Source organism: Falco punctatus (genome assembly GCF_963210335.1).
Source record: "Falco punctatus genome assembly, chromosome: 1".
In the NCBI taxonomy this organism is placed as follows: domain Eukaryota; kingdom Metazoa; phylum Chordata; class Aves; order Falconiformes; family Falconidae; genus Falco; species Falco punctatus.
The window spans coordinates 21,604,318-21,618,521 of record NC_137580.1 but is presented as its reverse complement, the minus strand read 5'-3'; positions in this window follow the sequence as shown (position 1 = coordinate 21,618,521).

Below are 14,204 nucleotides of genomic sequence, written 5' to 3'. Positions count from 1 at the left end.
GTTCTTATGACTGAACTTAACTTTTGCCCGTTATTGATATTCTATTGAAATACCACCTATAAAAAGAAAAGAGAGCTTTCACTGTACACAAAAACAACTCCAAAAGTTTAATGAAACTTTTAAAAAAATGTCTGCCTTGTTCTAAGATATGGTCTGAAAAAATCACTGTTAAAGTCAAATGAGTCACACCTGAAATTTCAGCTGAGGTTTTCAGGAGAATTCCTATTTAATATCTTCATACACTGTGGAGTTGTCATGTGTTGGTAACTGAATTTATCATCAAATTAGCTACCGTGGATGTGACACTGTCCATAATATAATCACTTCACCATCACTCATTCTCTCCAGTTCCCAAAAGAAATGTCACTGTCTAATGCCCTCTTTTCTCGTCACTAAATGAGTGAAGTTCAATGCAGAGTTCTGCAGTGTTAACTTCGGAATGCATGCTTTTTACTTTTGTTTCTTGCTTCTTGAAGAGTCCATCAACAGAGTGGATTTAAACTAAGCCTGCCTTGGTAAGTATCTTTGCTGTCACTGTTACTAAGATGTCCTAACTTGGATAATTTCATTTCAGTCCCGTTGTAAAAACAGATTTGTTTTCAGACCTTTTCCCCCTTGAGACCACAATGATGTAAATGTGAAGGATGCTCTGTGCATTTATGCATGTGCATGTCTCAGAGCCTAGAGGCAGAATTTCCCATAAACATTTCCAAGCTTCAAACAAAACCAGGTTTTCACATTAAAAGCTCCATTTTTATGTTCACAAGAAAGTGCTGTGAGCTGGATGTGCTCAGGCAAGAGCACTTCATTAGGTAATTCTTCTCTCAACTGTGTGCTCATGAACGATTCCCATTTAACCTCCGAGAAGGATGTACGTATGGGAGGTCACTGAGCTCTTGCAGTCCTAGGAGTCATCTTTTTGGAAACTATTAACAACTACAATAACAAATACATTATTTTTAAAGCTGCTTTCTGAGGTTAACAGCTACAGGCCATTTCAGTTCGTGGGTCTATTTTCCATTATATCATACTTAAAATAGAGCGGTGTGGTACTGAGTCCCCGTGGAGAGATGTGTGCTCTCCATAATAACCCCACAGCTGTTAAGTTTGCCAGCGGACTGAAAGGCACCCTATAGCTAGCCGGTATAAATAAGTTTGTAGTCATAACAGTGCAATGATAAACCAATAGTAAAGCTGTTTCTGCTTCTCTCTTCCACTCCCCACCCCTCCAAAAAAAACCCCACCCCCAACATTTCTTAGGTTTTCTGTTTTTTTCTGTTTTTCAGTGATGGCTGGTGCCATGGCTTGAATTCAGCAAGAACCGCCCGCTTGCTCTAAGCATATTCAACTGGGTAGGTCTGGCTGCCTCAGCCTGCTTTATTTGACTGCTTAAGAGAAGACTACAGCTAGTCTCATCTGCAAAAGAAGTAGCTCAGATTCTGTATTCATTTATAGCCTGCACAAATGCCCTGTATTGTCTGCAGGTATGGCTTTATGTGCAGCCTGGATCTCAGAAGTGGTATTGCAGTTGTTGTCCCCTGGTTTCACGTCATCAGGTTTGAGCTTTCATGTTGCCTGGAATAGAAATGTTATCTTGTCTAATGGGAACTATATTTTAGGAGAAAATATTATAGGAGAAACTGGAGAGAACCTGGATGTCATTTTCGCTGGTGTTTTTTCAGACCATGAAAGCATTACACTATTCAGCACACCAAAGACAGCACTAATTCTGTGAGCCTCCCTCCCAGCCTGGTGTTCATGCAAGGTAGGCTAGGCTAATGTTAGCATTATTTTATATATATATATATATATATATATGTGTGTGTGTGTGTGTATATATATATATATATAAAAAATAATATAAATACATAAATAATTACAGGAAATTGTAGACCACCAGGTAGTATGTGTGTAAAGAATAGTGGGTTTTCTAGTGCTGTTGGAAATAGTGTAACTGCAGAATGGTGGCCAACCAGTATCAGGGTCAGAGCTTTTATCTTTATATGCTGATGGCATCGTAGACCAATTTACAATGCTAATGATTTGGCTTTTGTCTATTTAAAAGATGGCTGAAGACTAATGAGCAACCAACTCCAGTGACCTTTTAAAACTGCAGGTATCTTCAGCTTGCTGAAAAATAAGCCCACACTTTAAAAACCCAGAGCTATTGTCTTCACACGGAACAAAAAAGCATAAGTGCGTAAGAAGTCCAACCCCACATTCCTCATCTTATTCTGTGGGAGTTATTCTTGAACATGCAAGACCCCACACATTATTCTTATGGGCGCTTACATCTGACAATCTCTTTTGTAATGTGTCTGGTGTTACCGTTCTTCTCGTTTTAATAACGACCTGCTATTATTCAGAAATAGTTGGGCTACACTGGCCCAACCTATTTTAGAACCACAAAGACTGTGCTTTTTAAAGCTGAACTGTGTGAGTGCTTTTTAAAACCCTCTTTCTTTATAAAAGAAATATCTGATGTTCTCAAAAACTTTAGGTTGTACATATGCTATGACAAGCTATGTGCTGCTGATGTATTGGATTTTTTTAAAATAATTTTTTTCCAAATAATTGCAAAATTCCCCATAGATGCTAGGGTCTCAGAGATAGTGCTAAACATCTGGCTTGTCTCTGTAGGCTGCACCATGTGATAGGTGAAATACCTGGTTCAGTGCTGCGCCTATCTGCCAAATATATTCAAAACATCAGCTTTTCCTGGACAACATTTGGTAAAAGCTTCCTTCATTGCTTTAAGCCAATCCCCATGTGGATATTACTACTTCAGATCGATGTGAAATTATTCAGATTGGAAAAAAAGTGAAGTTGTTAACATTTGTGTACAGAACAAGATACTACATTGTAATTAGATGTGCAGGACAAGGAAAATTCCAATAGCATGAAATACATTTTAATTCTTATTTTTCTCCCCCACATTTCTCTCTTTAATAGAATCCTCTGGTCCAGAAGACCCATTTTTCAAAGAAAAAGTCTTTATATTACTGAATTCAAACAACAGTTCTCTCTTGCCTAAGCAGACAAATGCCTGTCATGTAAATGCAAACCACAGCCAGTAAAACAAGGCTCTTGATCGTAGCCCCCATTTCAATGGCTTTATGTCAAAGTGATTTGGTAAAGAAAGCAAGGGTGCACCACATAGAAATTATTGTGCATGGAGCATAAAAAGCAGGCTGAACCCAAAAAAATAACTTTTTGAAGAAGTGTAACTTGTTACGGTATGAAGTCATAATGAACTGTCAGTTAATTTGTCATGATAAGGAAATGCATTCTGACATATAAGATGTAATTGTGACTAGATTGAATGTGTATACATACACACTTTGCCTAAATTTCTACTTTTTGTATGCTTGTGTCCCATGAATCTTTAGCTTTTGATTTTTATTTTAGGTCTTGTTTTATTCAGAGACTTCACACCTTAAAAAAAAAGCTGAACTTTGGAAACTGTGAGGCTCCATTCGATCTCATCTACCCAGACTGCAACCCATATTAGAGAAGCTCTGTAAACATTCCCTTTGTGTTAGACTCATTTGTCCTTGTTGGGGTGACCGTTACAGAAATTCGCATTTTCTCACCATCAAGGCTACAGAGCTTTTAATTATAATGTTAAAGAGCTATTTTGGGGGGAAAAAGACCCAAAAAAAATTTATTTTTTTTTATGTTTGCAAATTTTGCTGTTAACGTTCCAAGGTTAAAGCTTTTTCATGGCCACCTTCCTCAGACAATCACCTTGTGCTGCTCAGTTCAGTCTTCCAGCACATTTCTGCCTTTCTCCAGAGCTAGAGACCCTTCCACATGCATCATTCCACTATCTAATGAAATAAAACTGGATGTGCTACAGGGGCCGGGAGGGTTCCTGAGATAAGATTTTTGATCCTCAACTTCTTCTAAGGGGCCAAACTCTTTTGTAATGTGGGTACTTCCATGCTGTGCCGTGTTCTCCTTTGTTAGGGTTTGTATCAGCAGCAGCTGGCTAATGGTGACCCACCCAATATTAGCATTAATCTGAGAAATTATGCTTCTTTTTTTTTTTTTTTTTTTCTAAATCAGAATAATTGCATGAAGAGGCACATGTACTGAATAGCAATCAACACTGGCCCGGTTAACATGGGCCAGTGGTGTCTTATTTAATCAGCAGATAAAGAGAAGCTCACTTGTCATTTCATAGAAAACGTGTATTCTGTAATTGTATAGTTTATTGCTGTTTGGTTTATAATTTATCTGAGGCAATGGGATCTTTCGAAATCTTCTGAAACAGGCTTGCTGAATTACAAATTCTCTGCAGTTGCATTGACTGCTGATTCAATCGCACAGAATAATGTGACCCATTGCTCTTATCTGTGTCAATTTTATTGCATTATATGTATGCCATGAACATGGTTTGTGGTTGAAAAGGGAATTGTGCTGCCACAGAATGATAGTGAAAAAGCATAATTAAGAGAAAAATCATGAACATCCTTCATTATGTTCTAAGAGCCACACTAATAGTCTTGCTTTACATTTATGTGTAGAAGGTACTTTTAAGAAGCAATGTCTCATGAAATAAAATTTGATTTTGACATCAGGATGCTGTTATAACTTACCTAACCTGTAACTGATATAAAATGGTTGGCTACCATATAACTTGACTTAGAGACACAAATAGCAAGAACTTTGAGAGGAAGCATCAATAGTTATCTCTTTTAGTGCTGGGGCAAACTTTTGTACCTGATGAGATGATATTATTCCATTTAAAGAGCTTTTCACCTTTGTTTGCAATGGGAGTATTACTGCTCATATAAATGGCAAAAAGAGGCTTTCGCTCAGATATACATGTGTGAATAAAAGGGAAAAAAACCCCATACATTAAGCTATAACATCTGTCTCCTGGAAATATGGTCTGGGAGAAGGGAGAGAACTGGTGTAGTTATGAACCCTACACCTGCACTTCAGAAAGGCACTCTTCTCCCTGTCCTTCCACCCATCTGTTCATCACCCAAGGAATCCTGAGAGCTTTTATTCTTCTGTTTCCAGTGACTATGGAAACAGATGAACTAAAGAAAGATGAACGACTTTTGCATGAAATTTCTTTCCAGGGAACTAACTGCAAATTGCAGTGGTTATTAATACTAGTAATTCAAGTCTAATCGGGGAAAAGTAAGAACAAACATTTACTTTACATCCTGCAATCTATGTTGGGCCTAGAAAATAAGAACTCTTTTTCTTCTTTTTTTGGCACTTGTTTTCATTTTCTTGACTTTCTCGTTTCTTTACAGAAAATAGTGGAAAGAGGGAAGCCATCTCGGGGAAGAGAAAAACTCCATTGTCACCTGGGATATGGAGAATCAAAGGTGAAGTCCAGGCTGAAAAATGGGCAGAGGAAGGGCTGCCATGTCTGAGATGGGTGCTTCTACAGCAGGTTGTGTGTCGTGTAGGCTGTTACTTCCCTAGGTTTTTAGCTAGGAGTTTCCCCCCAGTGAGTATAGCTTTACTCCTGACTGCTGGTGATTCTGGGTGTTCAGTGTCAAATTGTCCAGTATATTCTATTTCCAACATTTAATGTATGTTTTCACTTAAATCATGCCTTATGCCAATTGATTGTGGAAGTGGGAGAAATGGAATACACAGTTTTGAAGTTATCCATTTTCCACATCCAAAATATTTTTGGGCAACTGGGTCAAGTGTTTTGATTTTAGCAGCAATTATATTTTGCAGATGAAAAATAAAAAAGTAAAAGTACAACTTCCAGTAGGTTTCTGCTGAACTTTGAAAATGAATGAAAGGGCACATTGTGATACTCTTATTCATGCCAAATATTATCTTACTCCACACCACGAGATGCTATTTAATGTGAGCTATAGCTTCATATTCTGGTCTAGCACTGATTGACATGTTCTTTTTGAAGTCATATGGAGAAAACCTACATACCGATCCTACCATGAAGTAATTAATCACCTCGTAATAGGCAATAAATTTACACTGTTGTATTCTGTAGAGTAGATACATATTTTAATTAGCATCCATCTGTAGCTTGCATTTTGCTGATTTTGTATACTTCTGTATTTTATATACCATTCCTATTGACTGCCCAAGAGTACCAGTGCAGATATTTAGCAAGCTTCTTTTCCAACACTGTTTTATTTTTATTTAGGAGTTTTTACTTTATAACATCAGTCTGTAATTCTGATAAGCTGCATCAAGGACTTGCCATGCCAGATCCTGTCTTCATGACATTTTTGGAACTAGTGTACTCCAGAAATAATAGTGAGGAGTTAAAAATGCTATCCAAGAAGACACTGTGACATGCAGCTATCTAAAGAGACTGCTATCTTCATTAAAACAAAAAGTAATAGCATTTATTAAATTTGAGGTAAACTAGAGGCTTCCATCATTGTATTTAATACAAGTAATTATGTATATTATTGTGATAGAACAGCCTTGACAGTCTCCTCAGATAGTTTAAACAGAATTGTTACACGCATATCTGACTCTGTTACTGTTAAGAAGCTCAGCTGATTTATTAGTACAGTATTGCCTTACACTTGGTTTATTCTTTGGACATGTTTCCGGAGGGTTTAGTTTCACAGTCTCTTGGGCATCGCATTTTGTTGACTAGCCATCATCTAAACTTGGCCAAAAGCAATCAGATGAGCTTTCCGCCCAAGCTCTATAAGCTACATCTGTTCTCAATAATTGACAACCAGTAATCCTCCCCCAAAACTCCTCCTTGGGGCATGCTGTATCCTCACTTGCCCTGCAAATTCATCACTCACTCAGTTGTTGGCTCCGCAGATCAGTCACCTGCCTTGTACTTTATTTCAGCAAAACTTCCAGTGCTATGGAAGATGTCGTTGAGGCGAGAGAGCATCATGAACAACAGAAAAACAAAACTGAAAATCAGAAAGCATTTGGCAGTGCTAAGAGGCTGTGTCCCCAATAGCACGGGCCCACTGCTGCTGCCCTGTTTTCCCCACGGAAACCAAGGCACTTGGGTTGTCCCTACAGCCTTCAAACAACCGTAGAGCCCGTGTTCCTGAAGAGGGCATTAGATGAAACCGCAGAGAATCAGTCACATTTTCCATTTCCTACTAGCATAAGAGCTAAGATAAGGAAAAGGAAGTGGGTCACGAATAACCATTGCTTCATTATTGCCATCTTATCTGTAAATCAAACTGCAGTAATTAAGAATCCAGTGGGGAAAGAGAACGTAAACTCCTAGCAATAGAGAGGGAGACTGCGCGTTGTGCCTATATGCTAAGCCTAACAGGAGGTTACTTCATTTTAATATTACATGAAATAATAATAAGAATTGGACTTGTGGGTTTTGTCTGTCTTCCCATAAAGTCAGACTAGCATGAGCGCTCTGAACATTAGACAAGATAAAATTATTTTATTAAGATAACTTCACCATTCTCCATTTTCTAACCATTTTGTGTAACTTTGTGTTTTATCTGAGATATTTGCATTGTTTCTTTTTACCTTTATTAACGGCTTTTTCCATGAGAGCGTGATGGTTGAAAAGCAACCTGATGCAGTGGCTACATAAATTTGGAAATCTTTTCTTGAAATCTGTGGTACAACCCGTGAACTATTGTGTGTCCAAGTGGATTTAGTGTATCATAACGCTCCTAGAAAAACAAAAGGACAAAGAAGATGGGATTGCTAAGGGAGACATTAGATTTCATTTCACACTGGTAATAGTTTAGAGATGTGTGCTGAGCAAAATGGGATTCAATTCTGCAGCACTTCTCTTTTTTATTGCTACTAAGTGATTTCAATATCCAGTCTAAAGTGATATTGAGAGTGTTCGATAGGATGGGGATGAAATCAGGGAACGCTGGAGGCTCGGAGGAGGCCACAAATCTCAGGCTGACTTGACGAAGCCTTTCAGGGCCATCCCACCCGACCTTAACCCGTCTTATTTAACCTGGAGGCTGCTGGTAAGTACCTTGCAATGTAAGATATCATTTTGTATTAAAGGGAACTATGCAGCTAGATTGCATTTTTGACATCAATTGATGTTACCATAGTTATGGCTTTGGCCATGAACTTACCACTTTCAGAAACATTTATGGCTAGAATTTTATTGCCCAGCTGTTGCTGCCTGGTAGACATATCATAACTCGGAAATGGCTTAAACCCTGTAACCTTTCAATTTATGACTCTTGAAAGCAGATGAAGTTTGCTATACAAACAAGGAGGCTTACCTGTAGTTCACAAGACAACAGCCACAAATATTCTACTTGAGTACCACTTCTCAAAGCAAAGAAGCTTCTTTCTGCTGTGATGTATGTTCTGCTTCTGATAAACACACAGCTAAAAAAGGTGAGTGTTGTTATTTGTCCTACATATTTATCAATATCGATTATGGGGATAAGTTGTCAGTTTCTTGAATATTAAGTCAAGTGGTAACAATTTGTGTTGTTTAATAGTGGATAGTGTGGGATACTAAATCAGATTATAAAGTTAGGAGCCTGAGAGGCACCAGTAGAACTATTGAGAGCCTGTCTTTTGACTTCTGCAGGTTTTGGACGAGAACTGAGGAAGTGTGAAGCAAGGGCAATGCAGAAAAATGCATCAGATAAAGGCAGTTGCTCTGTAGGTGCATGTGTCAGTGAGGGTCTCACCATTCTTTTTTCAGTGTAATGGGGTGCCAAGAAGAAGATGTATTTTTTCTACAAGAAAAGGCTCAGGAGTGACACTGTATTGTTCTCACTGTGCTTTTGAAATCATTTAGATTTCTAGACATCACCTCGTTTTCTCTAACAAAATACTGAGTTGCTCATAAAGCATCATGAAATTTAAAAACAAAGCAAAACAAAATCAACCAGCATTTGAGAGGATTTTAAATCTGTGTCTCGCAGTGAAACAACCTTGGCTTTTTTTTTCTGGAACCAAATGGCTACTGACTCATGTTAACATAAAATATTTTGTATCGTTTCTATGAACTTTTCTGAAGGCAAACTTATGCTTTTGATCTTCTCCTGTATCTAGCGGCATAATTTTTTTGGCTAAAAACTAGTTAGAGTAAATAATGTGCAAAACCAAAGCCTTAATACGGCTTTATTTAGTACATGTTCTGTATTTCCATTTGAATGCATAAATTGTGTTGTCACTTGACTCAATATACAAAGCTGCATAAAAAAGAAAAGTGAGCTTTCAGCACTTCCTCTGTTAAAAATGCCTTCAGCAGCATAGCGTAATTTTGGCTAGACAGCCATTTAGCTTTCATTTGCCGGTCAACAAGTTTGCTTTGAAAAACCTTGACAGAAGAGCCAGGCGTGCCCTGGCATCAGTGTATGGCACTCTTCTGAAGGCTGCGTCACAGGCTGGCGGGGGAGCACGGCAGAGCGCCTGGCGTTCCTGCTTATCCTGTCTTCACAACCAAACGTAGCTCCAGGCTACGGAGGAACTTAAGCCATTAATATTGGTTTCCTCACTAGGTGTTTATGTAAACTGACAGCTCTGGCAGCAGACATGACTTTTGCAGAGTCATCAATGCTTGCTTCTAAAATGTCATTAAAAGTGTAGGACACACCGACAGCGGTGTGCTCATATTTGAAGTGGCACGGTTTAATTTTTTTACATGTGAGCAGATAATCTACTTTGTGCTGAGATGCTTTTGCATAAAGCCTGTACAATAATTTATTGGCTTCTATAGCATCCAGGGACTTTATTTTTTAAGAAGCAGAATACATTTGTAAAATATGTGTTGCTAGTATTATTATTTTTAATTTGCTCTTGGCAACGGAATTTTCTTCTCTGCTGCAGAGAATAATGAAACGAGATGGATTTGCTGGATTCTGGTTTACTTTAAAAAAAATCACAATGGCAATTTACATATGTTTCACCCTTCCTTCAAGATTTTGAATATTTACCATAACTGGATTAGATTCTAGTTATGTGCAGAACTGGCTGGAAAATAAACTGGCATCCTGATTTGCATTCATTCTGCACCAGCGGTTCCCCTGTCACATTTGTTCAGTCTGGAAAATTTGGCCAAGAGTTGGGTTTGTGTATTACCTGTTACTGCAAGCAAAAGTCTGAAGTACATGTTGGCCCAAATCCCTGATGTATATACAGAATCACATATTTCTATACAGAGAATAGGAATATTGGAATTAAAAGATACATGGTGTTCAGTCAGGAGGAGGGCTGGTGGGAACGGTTTGTACCTAGATAGCCAGGAGCCCTCATTTATAGAGTGTGAAAATAGCTGCTGAGTGGAAGGTGGCCCCAGTGTATGATTTCCAGGTAGCTTCCTTACGCTGTTCCTGCCTGATGAGGCAGGGATGCTGGGTCTGGGGGATGTGAACTGCTCTGTCACTTGACCAGGCAGCAAAAGAGCTTGCTGTTAGCAGTGTGCCGGTGTGCCAAAATCACCCCTTCCAGTTGAAGTTGTGTGACTGGGGGGGTGGGGGTGGGGGGTGGAGTGGGAATGAACATTTTATCTTTCTTTCTCTTTATACTTTTTCGTCCTCATGGGTTTTGTTTATAGGTGTGGCTAACTGTGGGCGATGGTAGCCAGTGAAAGGCAAGAAAAAAATGATGCTGTGTGCTTGTAAAGCGCACATTATTACTCAGTGCTCTATGCCAAGACAAGATTGTCTTTCTGTACTTATTTTCCATCCTTATTCTCCCAGTTTCACACAAAACCTCTTCTTTCTGGTCTAATGCCAGACTACCAGTCTGGGTGCCTTTTAGTCTGTGTTGGCTCAAAGACATATGACTCTTAAGCAGAACCCAGTCCTGTTCAATACGGGACATGAGTTTTCCTCATGTACTGCAGAACATACAACTCCGAGAACATCTGTTCAGGAGTTAAGGATTTGTTTCATCAGCCTTTCTTCAGTCTGGCATCAGGCAAATTTTTAGTAGGTGAGTTTAAACTACCCTTTTCTGCTCACTATTGCCATCCTTGAGCAGTGGCATACAGTCCCCATGTCCTTATGTATAGGCCAACACTATAATCTCACCAATAGGTTTGTGTTGATGTTATTGCAGATTTCTGTTAATCATTTGCAATTCTTCCTCTCCGCATCTAATAGAGAGAGGAAGGGCCTCAGAGGTGGAATTAGTAGAAATGTTTCAGCTTGAGCTAGGCAGATTTGCTAAAAGATAGAACCAATAAAGTTGGATATAAAGCTGTGATAAAAGTTTTTGAGACCTCTCTTAGAGCAGCTACCCCACTTTGCAGCATTGTGCGTCACAGATGCATGTTAACACTCCTAAAGCTTGGCATCTCTGGGCTGAAACAGGGAAATTTAGGAAGGCTGTCACTGACATAGCCTGCTCCCAAATCCTGATTATTTCCTGGTGCTGCCAACTTACTGGTAGTGAGTTGTGTCATCCTGAAATCGTGTGTCAATGAGACTTCTTAGTAACATCCGTGAGATGTCAAGTGGTGCAAGATGGACTGTGACCTCTTCCACAAGGAAAAGAAGCCCTGACTTGTCTCTGTCCACCTGCATGTGTATTTCAACAATAGACACGCATCCACTCTCCTCATTCTCTGGCTTTCCTTCACAGAAACATGAGAATAAGGTAGATATAAAGGCGACCTGATGTTGGCTGAGCTGAAGCAGTAGGTAAGGGAGGTTTTGCTTCCATGCAGATTTATGCAAAAGATAGCAGAGCCCTCAAAATAGCGGCAGCAAAGAAGAGAGCTAGACATTTAGGCCGGGTTTGAGCATCCCTGATGGTTTCAGAGGAAAGTGAAGCACTTCACTTGTGATTCAAACTATGAATACCCTTTCCAACTGGGTGGCTGCTCCAGCTGCTTGCTGCGACAGGTGCGCGGGTGCCCCGCATCACCACTTCTGCTGGCTCGGGGAGCCACGGGGCTGCTGTGTCCTTCTGTCCCTGGCTGTGTTGAAAGGTTTTGCACAGGCTCTGTAAGGCATTTTGGAGGGCTGGAGCCCTTGCACATCTATAAGTACCTGGAGGATAATAGTGTAACTAGTGTTGTGATGTGCACCCAGGTCGGCACTGTGATTCCCAGGGAAGTCTTCAATGGACTTACCAAAACTTCTCTTTACTTTTGCATTCTTCTCTGGTTACAGTTGCTTTGCAAGTGGCATCAGAGATCAAGACAAGAAAAAAAAGCATGAGAAATTAGCAGTAATTATATCACAAAGTTTGTGATGGAAATGTATGATAGTATTGGGCTATCACTCTTGAAGGAAGAGAGTTAAAAGCAGGAAAGTTCAGCAATAGTGGCAAGGAAGTAAACAAGGAAGCAAAGAGGCTTTAGAAAAAGAAGGCTGATGTGAGAAGAGGCTGTTTGGGATGGCAGCTCCGTGATTTAACAGTCAAAATTTTGTGTCTATCTCATATGAAAACTCTAGCAGCCTTACTCCTTTTTACCTGTAAAAGGTTTCTGAGGCCTCACACTGAGGTACTAGCTCTGTCGTGTGTCCATGGGTGCTGTCGTGGCCAGGCTTCTTTGCATCAGTAGATTAGTTTGTGCTGTTGTCATGTTCTTCATGGCAAATTGTAGCTTTGGTGCACTCAGTTATAGATTCGGTGTAAAGCTACATGTATCATCCACTCCGTTGGACCTGTTTCAGCAGAATAAAAATGAAATTAGGAAATGGGAGAATGAAATTACCTCATTTAGTATTTGACCTGCTTATCCGCGGTTAACGTGGCAATGATCATTCTGCTTTAATTATGCATTGGACAACTTGGAATAATTTGCCCATAAGGAAAGTTGCTTCCTAACCACAGGGAGTAAGCACTGGTTTTTTGAGCTAACGAAAAGAATTACCTTTAGCTAGCTAGAGACTCCGGGGGATCTCAGTAATGGCAACGGGCAAGGTGCGCTGGTTTGAATCCAGTTACTGCTAAAGAAACAAACTGTGCCATAAATGCCTGCCAGGCAGTAAGCAGAGAGGGTGCGGGGTGCGAGCTGTGGATGCTGGGCGGTTACTGGGGCCGTGTCCATTTCTGGCTTCAGTGTGAAAGGGGACAGAGACAGGGGAGAAAGTGGGAAGGCAGGCAGGTGAAAGCACACAGAAATCAAGGAGCTGGCTTCCAGGACGGAAGTGCCTGGTAAGAAAGAGGAGAGTTGAAGAAAGAAATGGTTTTATGGACATAGGGGAAGCAGAAAGAAAACAAACCAAAAAGGGAGAATCAATGTACACCCTCCATGTCACCAACTCGTATTTTAATACGTACTTTGGATTGCCCCACCGTGTCCTGTGAAACCCTTCTCCTTAAAAAAACATTTTTCTTCAAGTCTGCCTCCTTTTGTCCTCACATGAAAACTGTTAGAGAAGTCTCAGCAGCCAGGTGAGAGCTAGAGTGACCAGTTGAGAGCTTGTCTTCCTTGTACGGTGGGGTTTTTTGTTTGGTTTGATTGGATTTGGGTTGGGATTTTTTTCCCCTCCAATGACCTGTTTCAAAAGAGTAGTGTTGATACTGCTCACGGAGGAGATGGATCAAAAGTAACGTGTAGGTTCCTGTCGCAACAGTCCCCTAATGTATTTGGGTAGTCCTCCCAGAGCACAATTTTGTTCCTCAGAAGTAGTAAAGGGGTTTTATAAAGAGGAAATTATTTCTTGATAAGGAAATTGCTGTTTTAGAAAGTGGCTATCATGTGAGCTTTTTAGTGGCAGCTCTCCCTGCTGTTAGCAGAGAAAATAATGACCGGGGCACTGGTGGGATGAAGGAATTTTCTTCACTGAGCCTGTTCCTGTATCCTTTTAAGCATACATTCCAGGGTGCTCTGAGAGACAGGACAGAACAGCAGTGGGACTCAGGGCTAATTCCAAATAATAATTTACCTCCATTCCTAACAGAGCTTTCACAGGCCTTAGGGACAGATAGGCACTCTACTAGACTCTAGATGAAGCCCAGGTTTTGTGCTGTTTAGGTCTATCTATCTTATGTTCAATAGAATGGGTTGAAAAAAATTTAAATTGCTCATTCAGAAAGATCTTTCATCAGAAGGCAAAACAGATCTGAACTTTATTTTCAAAGTCGGCTTGTTATGTTGCAGTTACTAAGAATATGCAAATGGATTATTGTTTGAATACAGCCAGTGAGAAGTTACATTTTTTTTTAATGTGTTGTTTAATAATCATTTGTATAGGAGCTGTTAGCCAGCTCCATGCAGATAGCAAAAACAGTGTCTGCATGTGGGTTTATAATTAATTGTGTAGGTAGGACACAGACAACATGTGTTAACATTAGCAATATAATGC